The following is a 19,925-nucleotide window of genomic DNA, read 5'->3' on the forward strand; positions in this document are numbered from 1 at the left end:
TAGAAACACACTAAGAACAAAATTGAATAAGTTAAGTACTATCCAGGTGTATGTTTCAATAAGTGTATTTGTTATATATTTGTGTAGGTCACGCATATGTCTTAATAGATTCTGGTTCTACGCACTCTTTTGTGTCGTATTCCTTTTTCCTATAAATTAACTAGACCTTTAGAACCCATGAATCATTTACTGTCTATGTCTACACCATCTGGGGGTTCTATGGTATGTGTTTATGTTTATCCGGCACGTGATATTATGATTGGTCATGTGATGTTGTATGTTGATTTATTGCCTTTGAGAATTGATCATTTTGACTGCATACGGCTATGGACTAGTTGCCGAAGTACTGTGCAACTATTAATTGTGTGAATAAGTCTGTTGTGTTTCATCCACCTGGTTTACACGAGCTTGTGTTTGCTGAGAATGGGGTAGTTCCTCCTCCATACTTGTTTTCTGCCATGAAAGCTGTTAAACTGCTTAGAAAAGGATGTAGGGGTTATATGTGTTGTGTTATGACTGAGACTTTTGATAGTCTTAATGTGGACACTATTCCTATTATTTGTGAATTTCCTGATGTGTTTCCAAATGAATTGCCTAGAGACTTAATTGATAAAGAGATTGAATTCACCATTGAAGTAATACTTGGAACACAACCAATTTCCAAAACTCCATATAAAATGTTAACTTCAGAATTTAAAGAATTGAAAACTCAACTTCAGGAATTATTAGATAAGAAGTTTATTCGCCCGAGCACTTCACCTTGGGGTGCTCCAGTTTTGTTTGTCAAAAAGAAATATGGATCGTTGAGATTATGCATAGACTATCGGGAACTGAATAGAGTAACTGTCAAGAACAAATATCCATTGTCCTGAATAAATGATCTATTTGACCATCTCCAAGGAGCACAAGTGTTCTCTAAGATAGACCTTAGATCTGGGTATCACCAGCTAAAAGTTAAGGCAGAAGACATAGAGAAAACTGCATTCAAAACTAGACATGGGCACTACGAGTTTTTAGTAATGCCATTTGGGGTAACTAATGCACCTGCAGCGTTTATGGACCTAATGAATATGGTTTTTAAACAATTTCTAGATGAATTCATAGTTATATTTATTAATGATATACTAATTTACTCCAAAAGCAGGGAACAATATGAAAATCATCTAAAACTATCTTACAGATCCTAAGAGAAAAGAAGTTGTATGCAAAACCTTCCAAATGTGAATTTTGGCTTGATAGTGTAGCATTTTTGGGACATGTAATCAACAAAAATGGCGTATCAGTTGACCCACAAAAAATTGAGGCCGTTGTAAATTGGCCGAGACCAACTAACATATCAGAAGTCAGAAGCTTTTTGGGACTTGTTGGCTACTATCGCAGATTTGTAAGAGACTTCTCTAAACTTGCCATGTCATTGACACAGTTGACTCAGAAAAATATGCCATTTGATTGGGCTGATCAGCGGGAATCAGCCTTCCAAGAGTTGAAGACTAGATTGGTAATTGCACCTATCCTGACATTGCCTAGCGGAACCGATGGGTTTCAGATTTACAGTGATGCTTCCTATAAAGGCTTGGGATGTGTATTAATGCAGAATGGAAAGATGATAACGTATGCCTCTCAGCAACTCCGTCCTTATGACCTTGAATTATCCAACTCATGACCTTGAATTACCAGCTGTGGTGTTTGCTTTGAAAATTTGGTGACACTATCTACACGGTGTAACTTGTAAAGTGTACACTGATCATAAAAGCCTCAAATATTTCTTTACACAAAAGGATTTAAATATAAGACAGAGGTGATGGCTTGACTTGATAAACGATTATGACTTGCAAATTCTGTATCACCCGAGAAAGGCAAGTATCGTTACAAATGCATTGAGTAGAAAATCGATTGGAAATTTGTCATGTTTGCTCACCAGTCAAAAAGAGTTGTTGTGTGACTTAGAGAGAAATGAGATTGAAATTGTGTTGCGCGAACATAGTGGAATTCTAGCCGTCATTTCTGCCCAACCTACAATTATAGAAGAAATTAAAGAGAAACAATTACAAGATGAATGTTTGAAAAAGATTGTAGATGAAATTGATTCAAAATCGAGGTCGGGATTTGTGTTTGACAATAATGTGCTGAAATTTCAGAATTGACTTTGTGTACCAGATTGTTTTGAACTGAGAAAACGTATTATGACTGAAGCTCACAACTCTAAATTTGCTATACATCCGGGGAATACAAAGATGTACCCTGATTTAAAGCATAATTTATGGTGGCCTAGAATGAAGAAGAGTATTGCCGATTTCACAGCTAGATGTTTGTATTGCCAACAAGTTAAAGCTAAACATCAACGACCCGCTGGACTATTACAACCACTTCTAATGCTGGAATGGAAATGAGAGCATATTACGATGGACTTCATTGTTGGGTGGCCTCACTTCCCTCGAGATATGGACTCTATCTAGGTAATTATTGATCGTTTGATTAAATCTGCAAATTTCTTACCTGTCAAAACTTTTTATAATACGGATAAATTGGCTAACATGTATATGAATGAGATTGTGAGATTACACGGTGTGCCAGTATTTATTGTATCTGACAGAGGTCCTAAGTTCACTTCAAGATTCTGGCAAAGTTTACAACAAGCTTTGGGAATTGAGTTGAGACTGAGTAGTACTTATCACCTACAGACAGATGGCCAATCTGAACGAACCATTAACCTTGGAAGATATGCTCAGGATGTGTGTGTTAGATTTCCAAGGAACTTGAGAGACCTACTTACCATTGGCTGAATTTGTGTATAACAACAATTATCACTTGAGTGTTTATATGGCTCCTTATGAAGCTTTGTATGGTAAGAAATGTCGTTCTCCGATCTGTTGGACCGAGGTAGGTGACAGACCTTCGTTGGAACCGGAACTTGTGCAAGAAACGACTGCCATCATGAAATTGATTCAGTAGAGACTGAAAACTGCACAAAGTCGTCACAAGAGTTATGCGGATGTCTGAAGAAATGATCGAGAATATGAAGTCGGGGATCACGTGTTTATTAAAGTAACTCCTATGAAAGTGCAAACACGATTTGGAGTGAAAAGGCAAATTGGCACTGAGATATGTTGGGCCATATGAAATCATTGAGAAAATCAATCCAGTGACGTATCGGGGTGGCCTTACTGCCAATCATGGAACATATGCATAATGTCTTGCACATATCCATGCTTCAGGACTATCTACGAGATCCGTTATATGTTATTGAGCCAACATATGTGCTTTTGAAGGATGACTATACATATGAAGAGATGTCAATTCAAATTGTGAATCATCGAATTAAAAGATTGAGGAACAAAAAAATTTCCTTGGTAAAAGTGGATTGGTAAAATCATAGAGGGACGTATGCAACATGGGAAATGGAAAGGGATATGATAAAGAGATATCCTAGCTTGTTCCCTTTGGATTCGATATTCTACCAAAACGAAGGTAATTCGAGTTTGGAGGACCAAACTCTATAAGGGGGAAAGATTGTAACAACCCCAACCTGTGATTAACTATTAGACTATATTAAGGAAGCCTAATAAGTAAATAAGAGAAAATCATGTGTTAATTACATGTATTATATGTTATTTATGTTTATATCTGTCTATTATAGAAATATATGTCTGTATTTCTGTTCTGTTATGCGAATTGAATGCCTTATTGGTATCTGATTACGAAATTGACTTCATTTTTGTGTTATTTAGGTAGCGTTTAGTAACGTTTACGTTTTTTGTTTATGTTTACAAAAATTTTATAAATCGGTTTTTGTTTATTTTTAGAAAAACATAAATAATAAACCAGTTTGGTTTAGACAAAATGTTTGAAAATTTTTGAAAACATAAACTAAAAAACATGTTTGTTAAGGCCTAATTTTTTTTAAAATTTTTTTAAATTTTTTTTTAATTTTTTTTTTTTTGACAATGGGATCATACACATTATCCATAATAATCATATTGATACAATACCAACCATAGATAAATTTAATAACCATAATAAACCATAATGTTCATAACAACTTACAAACCATAATAATAAAATCTCAATTCTTCCACAAACCATAAAAAAAAATCTTCCACAATCTATTATACGCATAAATAATATTTCAATTGTTTCCGAGAGATTCCCAAATTTGACCAGCAATTTGATTCCTTACATCAGACATGTGACATAATTGAGGTTGACTAATGTCTAAGTCAATTGGTTGCTGAGAATTACTTCCTGCATGTGTCGAGCTGCTACTACCACCTCCACCAGGCCCATCATCTTCAACGATACGATCTGGATTGGCCCATTTAGCGAACAATGTGTCACTTTGAGAATGTGTCCTTATCCAGTTGTGTATTGTACAGCATGCAATGAGGATGTATCTCTGCGTCTTAGTTGAATACGAAGGCATGTCTCTCAAAATTGGAAAACGAGCCTTCAAGACACCGAAGCATCTCTCAATCGCATTGCGCAGTGAGGAGTGTCGGTAATTGAACATTTGCTTCTTGTTTCTTGGTTGTCGACATTGATTACGAAACTCATTTAGATGGTACCTCTCACCACGGTATGGCGATAAAAAGTCAGGCATATTTGTATAACCCGAGTCGACAACATAGTATTTATCTGTTCAACATGTATGTATCTATTATTATGGGTTGACAAAAGAATATTCATTATAAATTAACAAAATGCAATATAATATGTACCTGTTGGTGGCATTGGAAATAAATTTGGTGGATCATGTACGGTCTCAATGAACACTCTTGAATCATTTGCAGTGCCCTCCCAACCGGCCAATACATACGTAAATCGCATATCAAATGAGCAAACACACATTACATTTTGCGTTGTAACTGTATGCTTACCTTGATATGGTAGTTGCTCTGATGCTGGCACCCTTGCAGATATGTGGGTACCATCAATTGCTCCAACACAATCCTATTTGACAAATGATTTTAATAATGCAGGATATTTTACTAAAATTTATATTTCAAATATTCTGTTAGTGATTACCTTAAAAAAAGGATAGAAGCGTGGATTATGTCGAATTTCTGCAGGCATCTCATCAAAATCTGGAGGCCTTATAACTTGTTTACCAAGCCTACACACTACCTTCAAGACTCGGTTGAAGTATTTGGAGATGGTCTGGCCAGAATGTTGGAATCGCTCTTGGACAACACGATTTCATTCGTTGTGACCAATTGTTAGCAAAAATATACAAACTTGCTCTTGGACAGTCAAATAACGTGAGTGTTCTAGTTTACCATATACCTTAAGTGCCTCGCATAAATTAATAAATACATCTGGTTCCATTCTAAAATTTTCCTTGGACCTTCTTTCATGGCCATTCAATATTTCTAATACGTAGTCATGTCCTTGTAATATGGACGTTCAGCATGGTCTAGGTTGAAGGTAAGTATTACAATACTCATATAGTGCTACACATACCAGAAATTGTATATTTTCATCATCACTGTTTGAGTCAAAACTCAAATCAAGAGCATGCATCGGCTCCATGTATATCACTGTGATATTGTGTTGACCCCTTAAAAACAAAAGTATTAGTGATAATGAAAATACATGAAATAATGGTCACACAATAATTTTTTCTTTCATTGAATTTTTTTTAGTTTGGTAACCATTTTGTTTGGTCCAATTCAAATGTTGGCTCCATATATTTTAATTTCATATCACTTTAAAATAATTAAAATAATTTCATATCAATTACGCAAAAATTAAAATAATTTTTGGTGCCTTTTTCTTGCTCATTCTTTTGTTCCTCTTGTCAATAGTGCCCAAGCCAAAGAATAAATATGGGAGCGGTGACATATGCTACAAAGTCAATTGATTCTTTTTTAGGTATAGGCCCAAGTAGTTTTATTGGTCTAGTACATTGGAGGTCTTGATTAGAGATGAGGGTATTTTTGTTCAAGTTATGGACTTAAGCCCATGAGGTACATTAAAGCACCTACACCATACCAAATAGTACTATAATCTCAAAAATAAACTTTACAGCTTAAAAAGTGGCATCTCAAAAATACAAAATGGTAATTCTCTGCTCTAATGCACTTTTGTCATCCATCTCAAACTCTACACTCTGCCCAGCTTTGATTATTTTGGCAATGCCTATTAGGGTGTCAATTTCAACAGTATGCCAAGTATGCATAACCGAGCATCCACATCACGTTCAATGCATACAATTCATAAGTTATATTCGTGTCAATTGCATAAACAATATAATAAAATGGATATAGGTAGACAAACAATAATGTATCCACAGTGCATAGTAAATGCATGCACGTAAATAAGACTCATTTTGTTTCAATTCAATGTCAGTTCAATCATTTTAATTCATGCCAGAAACCCACATCTAGTGATGTTTCATATGACTTCAAAATTTGGGGAAATCCAGACACATTGACTAGAACAGAACAGTATCAATAATCTAGACACATTGACACATTTCATCGAACAGGTAATGGAAAAAACAATGTTGACAATACAGTGACATAAGAATTTTGTATAAAAGAAGATCATACATACCTTGCAATGCAGTGATACAATGTTGACAATGCTTCCTATGCAATGTTGACAATGCAGTAAAAAGAGCATACTACTAACAAACATTATATAGGAGAAAGAGCATTCAATACTTCAACTAACTATAAACTACCATAATAAAAAGAGCCTGCATACCAGTACAATATTATATCAGTAATGGAAAGCCTGCATACCACCTTCAATTTTATATCTACCCATCTACCCATCTACCAATCTCTTTGCAGTACAATATTAAAAACATGTTGGATACACCTAACTCTGTTTCCATAATAAATTATTTTGAAACAAATAAAATAAAATAAAATAAAAACTACAATACAACAGTTACAGCACCAAATTTGTTACAGCACCAAATATTATCCAACAATACAAGCTTGTTCACAGAATACAGTAAGTCTGTTAAAATAAAAAGTACAATAAGTCTGTTATAGCACCAAATATTATCCAACAATACAACAGTTACAGTACCAAATATAAACTCCATAATAAGTCTGTTTCCACAATAAACTACCAAATAAATTAAACAACACAAACACATACCACACTAAATCTGCAGCACTCTCTCATAATAACTTTCAAAGATTAAGGACCCAATCCCTCATCCTACTAGCAGGCATATCAACAAATACCTCCCTTATTATGGGATCTGATGCAAGCTTGTTCACAACTTTAGTGTAAACATTAGCAGGAATTTCCTCCATACCATGCAATAGTGCCATGCACTCTTTCAGTAATGAACGTGATGGAGTAGAGCCACCTTCAATTGAACCACTGTCATCGCCAACATTAGTAACTGGAGCACTTGTGAAACGCTTTTCCATTAGGTCCTCATTCTTCTTGCTATTTTCACTCATTTCTTTGAGTGCTTTAGAAATATTAGCTTGAAAATAGCTCCTCTTCTTACTCTTTTTACCTCCCATTTTCCTCTTGCCCTTGCCTTGGCCATCTCCATTATCATTATCACTATCAATTTGCAATGCATCTAACTCCTCATTCTTTACCTTAAATTCAGGATTAGAACTGGCACTACTTTCAGAAGGTGATTTGGTGGAAGGAAAAGCTAGTTTACCAGTTGCGGATGTGTCTCCTAAAATACGAGACAACTCATGGTAGTAAATCATCCCTTTCTTCCTAAACCTCTTTGTATGGGTATTAACCTACAAACCAATGAATTTCAAGTTAACATGAAGAATTCTCTAATTAAATGTAGTAAAGAAAATGCAAAAAGTTAATTAAACCTTGTAAGGGCTTCCCAAATGTCATCCGGTGCAGTGATAGTAAGTCGCTGGCTATCCCAACCAACACCAGTATGCTTCAGTAATGATGTAAATTTGTTGAACATAATACATAGTTGATTGTATTTGTTCCAAAGCTGGTGTGCGTTATACTGGTATTGGGTTTTTGCGTTCATTTGATCTCTCAACCTGTTCCAAGCTTGTTTAGTGAATGTTCTAGTTATTTTACTATTCTTGGTTTTCACCTCCTCATTCATGAGGGTAATGAAAAGTGCCTTATTTGCCCGAGGCCATGAATCACTGTTTCCTCTACCAACTTCAACAACATCATCATCATCAATGGGGAGATCATAGTGTATTGTTGATGCCATTACCTAAATATTTACATTTATTCATAGATAAACAAATTTCAAAAAAATGTAAGTCAAATAAAATGAAGAGACATTGAAGAATAAAAAGCAGTTTAAATATCCTGTGGGTTGGTATAGCAGATTTTGAAGATTTCTAGCAAATAAGTCAAATAAATGAAAATATGAGTTTACTAGCATATAAGTCAAAAAATAGCAATCTGTTAAAATCAAATAAATGTATAGATTACTCGATTAGTAGCATTCTGTTAAAAGTAGCACTTAAGTGAAAAAATAGCACTTAAGTCAAACAATAGCACTTACTAGCATTCTGTTAAAAAATAGCACTTAAGTAAAAAAATATAAGTCAAATAAATGTATAGATTACTAGCATTTCTGTTAAAAGTGTACTAGCAGTCGAAGCTTTCGAAATCTCCCAAAACCCAATTCAGTTTCAAGCAAAACCCATCAATGAAAATATGAAAATCTGAAATTGGACCCTCAAAACCACATAATACTAACACATGAAAGAGAAAAAAACCAGAAATTGAAGAGGATAACCAATCCAAGCACATACATATGTGCAAAGATATCATCTACATATATACAATGAACATTTAACTCATCAGACAATGCACTTAAAGCTCTTAACTAGTAACTAGAAGATCTCACTCTCCAATTTCCATCATTTTTCAGAGTTTTTTTTTTTGGCCCCAAAAAAATAGTACAGAAGCAGTCAAATATTCCTAATCTCTCAAAACCCAATACAGTTTCAAGCAAAACCCATCAACAAAAATATGAAAAATTAGAACTTGGACCCTCACAACCACATAATACTGAGAAAAACCAGAAATTGAAGAAAAAAACCAATCCAAACACATACATATATGCGAACATATCATATCATATATATATACAATGAACATTGTAACTCACCAGGCAAAAAATATATCACCCTCCCATTTCCTTCATTTTTCAGAGTATTTTTTTTTTCCCACCAAAAAAATAGTATAGAACCAGTCAAATATTCGAAATCTCCCCAAAACCCAATTCAGTTTCAAGCAAAACCCATCAATACAAACATGAAAATCTGAAAAATGTCACTTTTTATGCTCAACTCTCATTGTAACAGACAGAATGTTAGTAACTCTTATTGTAACAATAAATATATTTTCAGTTCTGATGCTCAAGTCTTGACAACAATCTGATTTCATGTTCAGCAATGGCTATGGCATAGGTTAATTAGGGCTCCTTCCAAGGTCCTACAGAAACAAGTTGAAAGATACTAAAATGAGGTCTAGACCAGCAATTTTGAAGTTGAATCAGATTAGGTTTGAGGCTTTGAACATATTCTAAATCAGGGTGAGGTTTCCTCCGATCAGGTCAGCTTAATGGCAAGGGTTGTTGCCATCCCCATTCAAGTATAAAAGGCAGCAAAACTTATCATTCTTGTTTGAATTCAACCTACATCTGCTAATTCTCTTCAACACAGGCATAAAACTGCATTGTCACCGTAAGTCATACAATTTGTACTCTCAACAGACACGATTCTATTCTACAAAATGGATAATAGCTGTACTTTATGGTTCATTTTGTGCATATTAGGTCCCTGAAAAGTGACATTTCTCAGATTACCCAGATATGCTTGAAGAAATGTAGAAGTATATTCTTGATTAAAGGAATAAGGTTACACAGTAGATGATATTTATATATATATATATATATATATCTAACTCAACTAACTAGTCACTAAACTAATCTAACCATATTCAGTTTATACTAGAAATACTACTCTACATACAAAGTATACTTGATGGGTTTTGCTTTTCATGAAAATCTGAAAAACTGAAATACCCATCCATACAAAGTATACTAGCATTCTGTTCAAAGTGTACTAACAGTCAAATTTTCCACCAGTAGCATACTAGCATTTGTTAAAAGTGTTTGATTTTGCTCTAGGACAATTGATTTCATGTTCCAATTGAAGCTAAAACCAACTGAATCTTACATGAAGGGTTGTGAACATTAGTGGTTACATCATAATATGTTATAATGTTTTTGAATATAGGATATACTAAAGTGAACTAAAGCTCTATTAAAGGAAGATGACACGCAAGATCACTCCCCTCAATGTGTGAGATTAGGTTTTCCCAAAGCAGAACAGATTTCTGGTTCCGGAAAAAAAATAGATTTGTAGCACAGATCTACAACCAACAAAAAAAAGAGATTTTTGCAGAACAGATTTCTGGTTCGGAAAAAAAACTGCAGAACAAATCATAGTACAGATCTACAAAATATAGCACAGATCTACAACCAACCATGAAAGAGAAACTGACCTGAAAGTGAGATCGATGTGGTTCGGAAATTTTGTAAAAGATCTGCAAAATAGATTTGTCGTTTCAGAAAAAAAAAAAAAAAAAAAATCACTATGGTAGCTCTACAAAAATCTGAGATCAATTTGTTGCTATCGAAGCTGCCATCAAATTGATCTCAGCTGCCATGAAATCCCAAAGCTACCATGAAATCGAAGCTACCATCGAAGAGAGAGAGAAGAAAGAGACCTAAGTGCACATGAAATCGATCTGTCAACAAACAAACATACCCTTTGTCTCATCATTAATCGATTTCATGCCAGATCTATTAACCTACAAACCATAGCAAGAGAGAGACAAGAAACAGAACTGAGATCAATTTGTTGACAGATCTACAAAGATCTGCATATTTGCAACATAATGTTTTAGAAAAGAAAACAAAAATCGAAGCTCGGTGAACACAAAGAGCAAGGTCAATGGACACAGAAAAGAGAGGGGGGACAGAGAGAGAAGAGAGGGGAGAGAGAGAGAGAAGAGAGACTAACCTGATCTGTGAAGTTCAAGTCAATATGAATGAGGTGGAGGAAGATGAGATATTAACGTTGGACAAAATAAATTCAATATTGGTGCTACGGAGATTTGAACCAGGGTCAAGTTGCCAACAATTAAGTTACTGTACAGTAACTTCCGCTACAGTGCCAGTTTATTAAATCAGCGAAAACAGGTTTTTTCTGTTTCCGTTTTTTGGGTAAAATTTATAAATTGGGAAGCTGAATTATAAACCAACTTTTTTACCAAACGAGTTTTTAGCACAGTTTTTTAAATTTTTGTAAATATAAACTGTAAACTGAAAATAAAATGGTTACCAAACATACCCTTAGGATTTTTAGAAATTTATGGTAGGATTAATTAGAATTCGATTCGGAACGAATTAGTTAGGATAATTAATGCCAATTGATTTTTTGTAAGTCTAACTTAATTAACTTCTTAATCAAGCATATATAAGGCACAAGAAACCTCTAGGATACACTTTGCACTCTCATTTAATCTCCTCAAAATTTGGATAGATAAAGGTTTGGTATTGCAACAGGGTTAATTTGACTATGTATTTCAAGAGATATAATCTAGTTTGGCTAGGTATTTCAACAAATAGAAAAAAAATTTAAAAAAATTAAACAAATAGTTAAAAAATTGAACAAGTAAAAAAATAAAGCTAAAAAATTTTGAACAGATAACTGGAAATTTTGAAGAGATAGATATAAATTTTTTGAATAAATGAAGGATAAAAATTGAACAGATAGTTACAATATTAAATAGATAAAAAAATGTAGTTGAAAATTTTGAATAGATAGAAAACAATTTGAACAGATAATAAAAAAAAATCAACAGATAAATTAAGGGATAAAATTGAAAACAAAATATTCTTGAAAATAAACAAAAAGACTTCTCACCAAACTATTTCACAAAGAGTAGACATCTCATCGATAGAAACAATATTCATTGGACATTAAGCCTTAGGCAATTACTATAGTGGATTTATTGACAATTTTCTTAAAAAATTATTAAGAATACTCAACTAAAATTTTGAAATTTTAATTGCTATTATATCGTAATATAAATTTACTAATAAAGACAACATATATTAAATACTAAAATAAAATATTATTTTTTTCTCATGATACACCCTAATCACATATATGTATTCTTTATTTTCTTCTCCGAGTTTCAACTATTTTGTCTTTTCTTTCTCCTCACTACAAAATTTCAAACCGCCCCATCAAAACTCACCTTAATCATCAACATTATTGTTTCTTATCTTTCCAAATAGAAGAAAGTTTGAACAAAATCAAATAATGAATGATAATAATAATAAAGACTATTTTTTGAAACAACCCATCAAAGAGAAGGTTTATTAATATAAATATCAAGATACAATTTTTTATTTTTGTGTGTTTTTTTTTTACTTAAAAGCGAATATTCAACCTGTTCCGATCTGAAAGTCCAAACCAAACAATATTGGTCGGCATTATAAGTCTGAATATAATGACTTTCTCATTATTTTGTTGGGGTAAGTTAGAAAAAAAAAATTATAAAGTGTATTGAAAGTAATATAAAAACTTAAATAATTTAACAGAGTCTATTGAAAAATTAGGACTACGTAATAATTTTTGAATGTAAATTGAATCCCCAACTAGGAGGGAGTTTATACAATACACACCTATTTTTGGATATATCATGTACAACTTATGATTCATTTCAACAAAAGATATAAAGTAAAAATATACAATTTATCATATTTTATAGTTTTGATATCCTTTTGTATCCCAATTAAGTCACTTTTGATTTTATTTATAATAAAAGGGACTACTTTAAACTAGAAATTTTTTTTTAAGGTTCCTAATATTAAGATTTTATAGCATAAAGGGTATACAATATTTTTTCATAGTGGTTGAGATCCTTCAATATTTTTCCAGAGAAATTTTGATCTAGAGAAATTTCAAAACACTGAAATTTCTATAGTTTGCTTAATTTCTTTGATTTTCTATGTTTTGAAATTTTTCTGGGGTTGAATTTTCTCTTATTTGCTCACAATTTTCTCTGTGTATTTGACTAATTTTACCTGATTTGCTCATAATTTTCTCTATATTTTAACAAAATCAGAGAAAATTGTCTTTTCACAAAGAAATTTCAAGCAACCTTCAACAAATACATACACAAAAAGATATTAAGAATTGAAAATGCTTTTACTCAAATTTATGCTTGCATCTGAGTTTATCCATTGGAGTAATCAAATTGAGTACAATAACAAACTCATATGAACAAATATATATATATATATATATATATATATATGACATAACTTTGGCAGTTGTGTATGTGTGAAATTTTCTCTCACATTTGAAATTTCTCAGACCAAATTAAACTTTCAGATTTGTGTGCGATAGCTAGAGAAATTTGTAAAAATGAAATTTATTTGGCATGTTGATTTTCTCTGCAATTTCTCTAGCATTAAAATATGCCTTTGAGATATGAAATTTCTCTGGAATTCCCCTTGTGCTTGTTAATTTTCTTTAGAATTTACTTACTACTCCTCATGTGAGTTTCTTTTTCAAGCTAGCTGTGTGTATGTAATTTTCTCTGGTATGTTGATTTTCTTTGTCATCTGATTTCTTTGCCTTTACAATGAACATTTTGAAATATTGGGATAATTTTTTGTGTGATGACCAAAGAAATTTGGTTTTCTTTCCTCTGTCATATTAATTTTCTTTGGCCACACTCTCACTTGTAATTTTCTCTAGCCAAATCAACTCAAAATCAATAAACAACGAACACCTCTGCTGCAAATCAACTTGAAATTGATATGTATAATTTTCTCTGGAATGTTGATTTTCTCTGTCATGGGATTTCTCTACATTTACAGTGAGCATTTTAAAAGATTTGACTAAATTTCTCTGTGTGATGGCCAAAGAAATTTGTTGATTTTCTTTGGCCAATCACATACTCCCCATGTGATTTTCTTTGGCCAAATCAACTCGAAATCACTGAATAACGAACACGTCTACTGCAAATCAACTCGAAATCAACTCTACAATAAGAAATCAACTCGAAATCAACTTGAAATCAACTCAAATAATATTTCAAAAACAAAAATCTCAACAAAATTAAAAAAACACGATCTCCAAATCACAAATTAAAATAAAAAAACCTAATGTGAACCACAAATCGAAATAAAAAACCTAATGCAAAATCGAACTCCTTACACAAATCAAATCAAAATCAACAAACAAAGAACCAAGAACAACTCGAAATCAACTCCACTAGAACAAAGAAATCACAGAATATCTCACTTTCGGTCAGAGGGTCTAAATCTTTGTCCATCTATAGAGCTATTGTTGCTTTGATTTTGCTTTGCTATACAGAGAAATAGAGAGGATGATGATGGTGAGAGAGAAATATAGTGGGTTTAGAATAAATTTGATGTCTGTAATTACTAGTGATGGACCTAAGGACCTTATACTACAAAAAAATATATTGTGGACTTCTCCCTAAACATAGAGAAAATCAATTTCTTGAGACATTATCTTCAAATAATTTTGAAATTTCCCTAGACATAGAGAAATTATTAAAAAGTTTGCTCGCAAATTTTTATGTGTTCTGACCTAACCATAGAAATTTCATAGTGTTCAAAACCTAAGAAAATTGACACAATGACTAAACTAGAGAAAATTGAGCTATTTCTTGAGACAATGACCAAACTAGAGAAAATTGACACATTTATGCTTCTCTCTATATTCACGGTTCTCATTACTCATTTCACACATAGGATCTCAAAACCCATTATATGTATATATATATATATATATTTGCAGAGAGACGAGGAAGACGAGGAAGACAAGGAAGTTGATCTCGGATCTAACCAACGCGAGTCTTCACTCTCTCTCACTTTCACTTCAAGGGTAAAAGTTATAGAGAGAGAGAGAGAGAGAGAGAGAGAGAAGCATATTATTATGTGCATTTTTTCAAAGGACTTATTGAATTCAAGTCCACAAACACCTTCATTGCCGTAAAAAGACCTTCGAATCTCTCAGTTCAATTATAATATCATCAACTTGGAATCTCTCGGTCCAATTACAATATCATCAACTTCACGGTTCACATTAACACTTAATCCATCAAAATCAGTATCGATTGACGATGCTTTGTATTGAAAGTCTTGGTTTCGAACCAAAATTCACATTCTACACAAAACTCTCAAACCCTAACTGACACTACTAAAGTTGTGGCTTCACCACATTCGGATTATTCCGATCACGCTCGATTTTGAGAGAGAGTTGAGTGGGTTTGTGGTGAAGGATCTTAAACTACAAAATATAATATTGTGGACCTTTCCTACTATCAAAAGTTAGAGAGGGATGTTAGACTAATTTTCCCTTTAAATTATGATTAAATATCACTTAAAACCTAATTAAATATTTTTTTAATCACAATCACCATATCAATCACAATAAAAAGTACTTATTATTAGGCCTCAATCTAATGGGATTTTTTTTTTAACTTAAAAAAATGATATCATGAGGTGTCATCATTGTATTTGTGGGCATAGGTCTCGGAATAATCGGTTGACGGCATGATTTTACCTAACCTATAAGAAATGACTCATCACCGAGACATCAATGAAGCTCAACCATATGCTACAGACGAGATCAAGTATCAAGCGGAGTTTATGGCGATATCTTCGAAGAGAGCCATCTGTGAAGCAACGAATTTCGCTCTTCCAAGATTTAAATATGAATCATGCCTGTGGAGAGAGATGCCTTTTCCAGTATGCCACCACCTTCATTGGTAATCCAATGGGAGTTTGGTACCTCTCTGTGGTTTGGTTTGAGAGTTTCATACAAGTTTAATAATTAAAATATATTCATATATTTATAATTAATTTTATTTAATAAAAATAAAAATATAATTTAAATTAAAAATAAAAATAAATAAATAAAATTTAAATTTAAATTTAAAGTGATAAAATTAAAATTTTAAACTTTATTTTGTTATAATGTGTAAAATAGTTATTTATTTAATTTTTTAATTTTTTTAAACTTTTAAAAATATATTTTTTTTTTTTGAAAAAAGGTGAAAAAGGAAAAATACCAATCACCTTATTTGGTTCTAATTTTTCAAATTTATTTAAAAAAAATTGAATTTTTATTTTTCGTATTTTTTATTTTTAGTAATTTTTTTAATATTTCAATTTTTTTTTTTACCTTTTTAGGTATATCTAAAAGGTAAAATATTTATAAAAATAATAAATACACAAGAATGAATTTTTATAGTTTTATAAAAAATTTATCATTTAACAAAATTTTTAAAGATTTTTTTTTCACAAATATTACTATATTTTTTAATTATATTTATATTAAGTGTATCTAAAAACTTAAAAAAATATTGAAAATATTAAAAAAATTAAGTACAAAACAAAAAAATAAAAAAATTTCAATTTTCAGATAATTATTCGGGCACCGTTGGATCAAACATTTAGGTAGCGTTTGGTAACGTTTACGTTTTTGGTTTATGTTTACAAGAATTTTATAAACTGGTTTTTGTTTATTTCTAGAAAAACATAAATAATAAACACATTTGGTTTGGACAAAATGTTTGAAAATTTTTGAAAACATAAACTAAAAAACATGTTTGTTAAGGCCTAATTTTTTTTTTAATTTTTTTAATTTTAAAAAAAAAATTTAAATTTTTTTTGACAATGGGATCATACACATTATCCATAATAATCATATTGATACAATACCAACCATAGATAAATTTAATAACCATAATAAACCATAATGTTCATAACAACTTACAAACCATAATAATAACATCTCAATTCTTCCACAAACCATAAAAAAAACATCTTCCACAATCTATTATACGCATAAATAATATTTCAATTGTTTCTGAGAGATTCCCAAATTTGACCAGCAATTTGATTCCTTACATCAGACATGTGACGTAATTGAGGTTGACTAATGTCTAAGTCAATTGGTTGCTGAGAACTACTTCCTGCATGTGTCGAGCTACTACTACCACCTCTACTAGGCCCATCATCTTCAACGATACGATCTGGATTGGCCCATTCAGCGAACAATGTGTCATTTTGAGAATGTGTCCTTATCCAGTTGTGTATTGTACAACATGCAATGGGGATGTATCTCTGCGTCTTAGTTGAATACGGAGGCATGTCTCTCAAAATTGGAAAGCGAGCCTTCAAGACACCAAAGCATCTCTCAATCACATTGCGCAGTGAGGAGTGTCGGTAATTGAACATTTGCTTCTTGTTTCTTGGTTGTCGCCTTTGATTACGAAACTCATTTAGATGGTACCTCTCACCACGGTATGGCGATAAAAAGCCTGGCATATTTGTATAACCCGAGTCGACAACATAGTATTTATCTGTTCAACATGTATGTATCTATTATTATGGGTTGACAAAAGAATATTCATTATAAATTAACAAAATGTCATATAATACGTACCTGTTGGTGGCATTGGAAATAAATTTGTTGGATCATGTACGGTTTCAATGAACACTCTTGAATCATTTGCAATGCCCTCCAAACCGGCCAATACATACGTAAATCGCATATCAAATGAGCAAACACACATTATATTTTGCGTTGTAACTGTATGCTTACCCCGATATGGTATTTGCTCTGATGCTGGCACCCTTGCAGATATGTGGGTACCATCAATTGCTCCAACACAATCCTATTTGACAAATGATTTTAATAATGCAGGATATTTTACTAAAATTTATATTTCAAATATTCTGTTAGTGATTACCTTAAAAAAAGGATAGAAGCGTGGATTATGTCGAATTTCTGCAGGCACCTCATCAAAATCTGGAGGCCTTATAACTTGTTTACCAAGCCTACACACTGCCTTCAAGACTCGGTTGAAGTATTTGGAGATGGTCTGGCCAGAATGTTGGAATCGCTCTTGGACAACACGATTTCGTTCGTTATGACCAATTGTTAGCAAAAATATACAAACTTGCTCTTGGACAGTCAGATAACGTGAGTGTTCCAGTTTACCATATACCTTAAGTGCCTCGCACAAATTAATAAATACATCTGGTTCCATTCTAAAATTTTCCTTGGATCTTCTTTCATGGCCATTCAATATTTCTAATACGTAGTCATGTCCTTGTAATATGGACGTTCGGCATGGTCTAGGTTGAAGGTCAGTATTACAATACTCATGTAGTGCTACACACACAAGAAATTGTATATTTTCATCATCACTGTCTGAGTCAAAACTCAAATCAAGAGCATGCATCGGCTCCATATATATCACTGTGATATTGTGCTGACCCCTTAAAAACAAAAGTATTAGTGATAATGAAAATACATGAAATAATGGTCACACAATAATTTTTTCTTTCATTGAGTTTTTTTCAGTTTGGTAACCATTTTGTTTAGTCCAATTCAAATGTTGGCTCCATATATTTTAATTTCATATCACTTAAAAATAATTAAAATAACCCACATCTAGTAATGTTCCTAGTGATGTCCAATTCAAATGTTGGCTCCAATTTATTATTACAACAAAAAATGATAAAAAAATAAATCAAGATCAAGATCAAGATCAATTTACATTATAATCAAACATATGATATACACCTTTTAAAAAATGTCTCATAGAATTGGCGATCATGCGTATGGTAAGATTATTTTAAATCATAACAAAACAAATAGTAAATTGGCGATCATGCGTATGGTAAGATTATTTTAAATCATAACAAAAAAAAATAGTGGAGACTTTTAAAGCCAAAGTTTCTAGTCTCTTTCTTTATTGTATGACTATACCACATTTTCTTTATTTATGTTGTAGACCGAAATAAAGAGAAACATTAAATTCAGTCATCCCCATGCACACATACTCCATATAGTCATCTTTTTTGCAAATTGCTTTTCAATCTATGAAGTGGGTATCTCATCTCTATGTCAATCTCAAATTCACCCGTTAGAAGCTCCAAAATTTCAGCAAAGGAACTCAAATCAATGCCCTTTCATTGGGGCATTTCATCAAATAGGTAATTTACGCGCGCACACACACACACACAAAAGGTTCATCAAACCTCCCTATTTAGGCCTCATAGTCAGAGAGACTTGGCTTTATTCACAAGTAAAGTACCAAATTGTTCCAAATTAAAATAACCCACATCTAGTGATGTTTCATATGACTTCAAATTTGGACCAGATGTTTCATATGACTTCAAAATAATTCATGCCAGAAACCCACATGTAGTGATGTTTCATATGACTTCAAAATTTGGGGAAATCCAGACACATTGATTAGAACAGAACAGTATCATGGAAAAAACAATGTTGACAATACAGTGACATAAGAATTTTATATAGAAGAAGATCATACATACCTTGCAATGCAGTGTTGAGAATGCAGTGATACAATGTTGACAATACTTCCTATGCAATGTTGACAATGCAGTAAAAAGAGTATACTACTAACAAACATTATATAGGAGAAAGAGCATTCAATACTTCAACTAACCATAAACTACCATAATAAAAAGAGCCTGCATACCAGTACAATATTATATCAATAATGGAAAGCCTGCATACCATTTACTCAATTTGATATCTACCCATCTGTCCATCTCTTTGCAGTACAATATTAAAAACACCAGTAGAATACACCTAACTCTGTTTTCATAATAAATTATCCTGAAACAAATATTAAAAACATAAAATAAAAACTACAATACAACAGTTACAACACCAAATTTGTTACAGCACCAAATATTATCCAACAATACAAGCTTGTTCACAGAATACACTAATTCTGTTACAGCACAAAAGATTATCCAACAATACAACAGTTACAGTACCAAATATAAACTTCCATAATAAGTCTGTTTCCACAATAAACTACCAAATAAATTAAACAAC

Source organism: Camellia sinensis, chromosome 2, assembly GCF_055761805.1.
Source record: "Camellia sinensis isolate YWXY chromosome 2, ASM5576180v1, whole genome shotgun sequence".
Classification (NCBI taxonomy): Eukaryota; Viridiplantae; Streptophyta; class Magnoliopsida; order Ericales; family Theaceae; genus Camellia; species Camellia sinensis.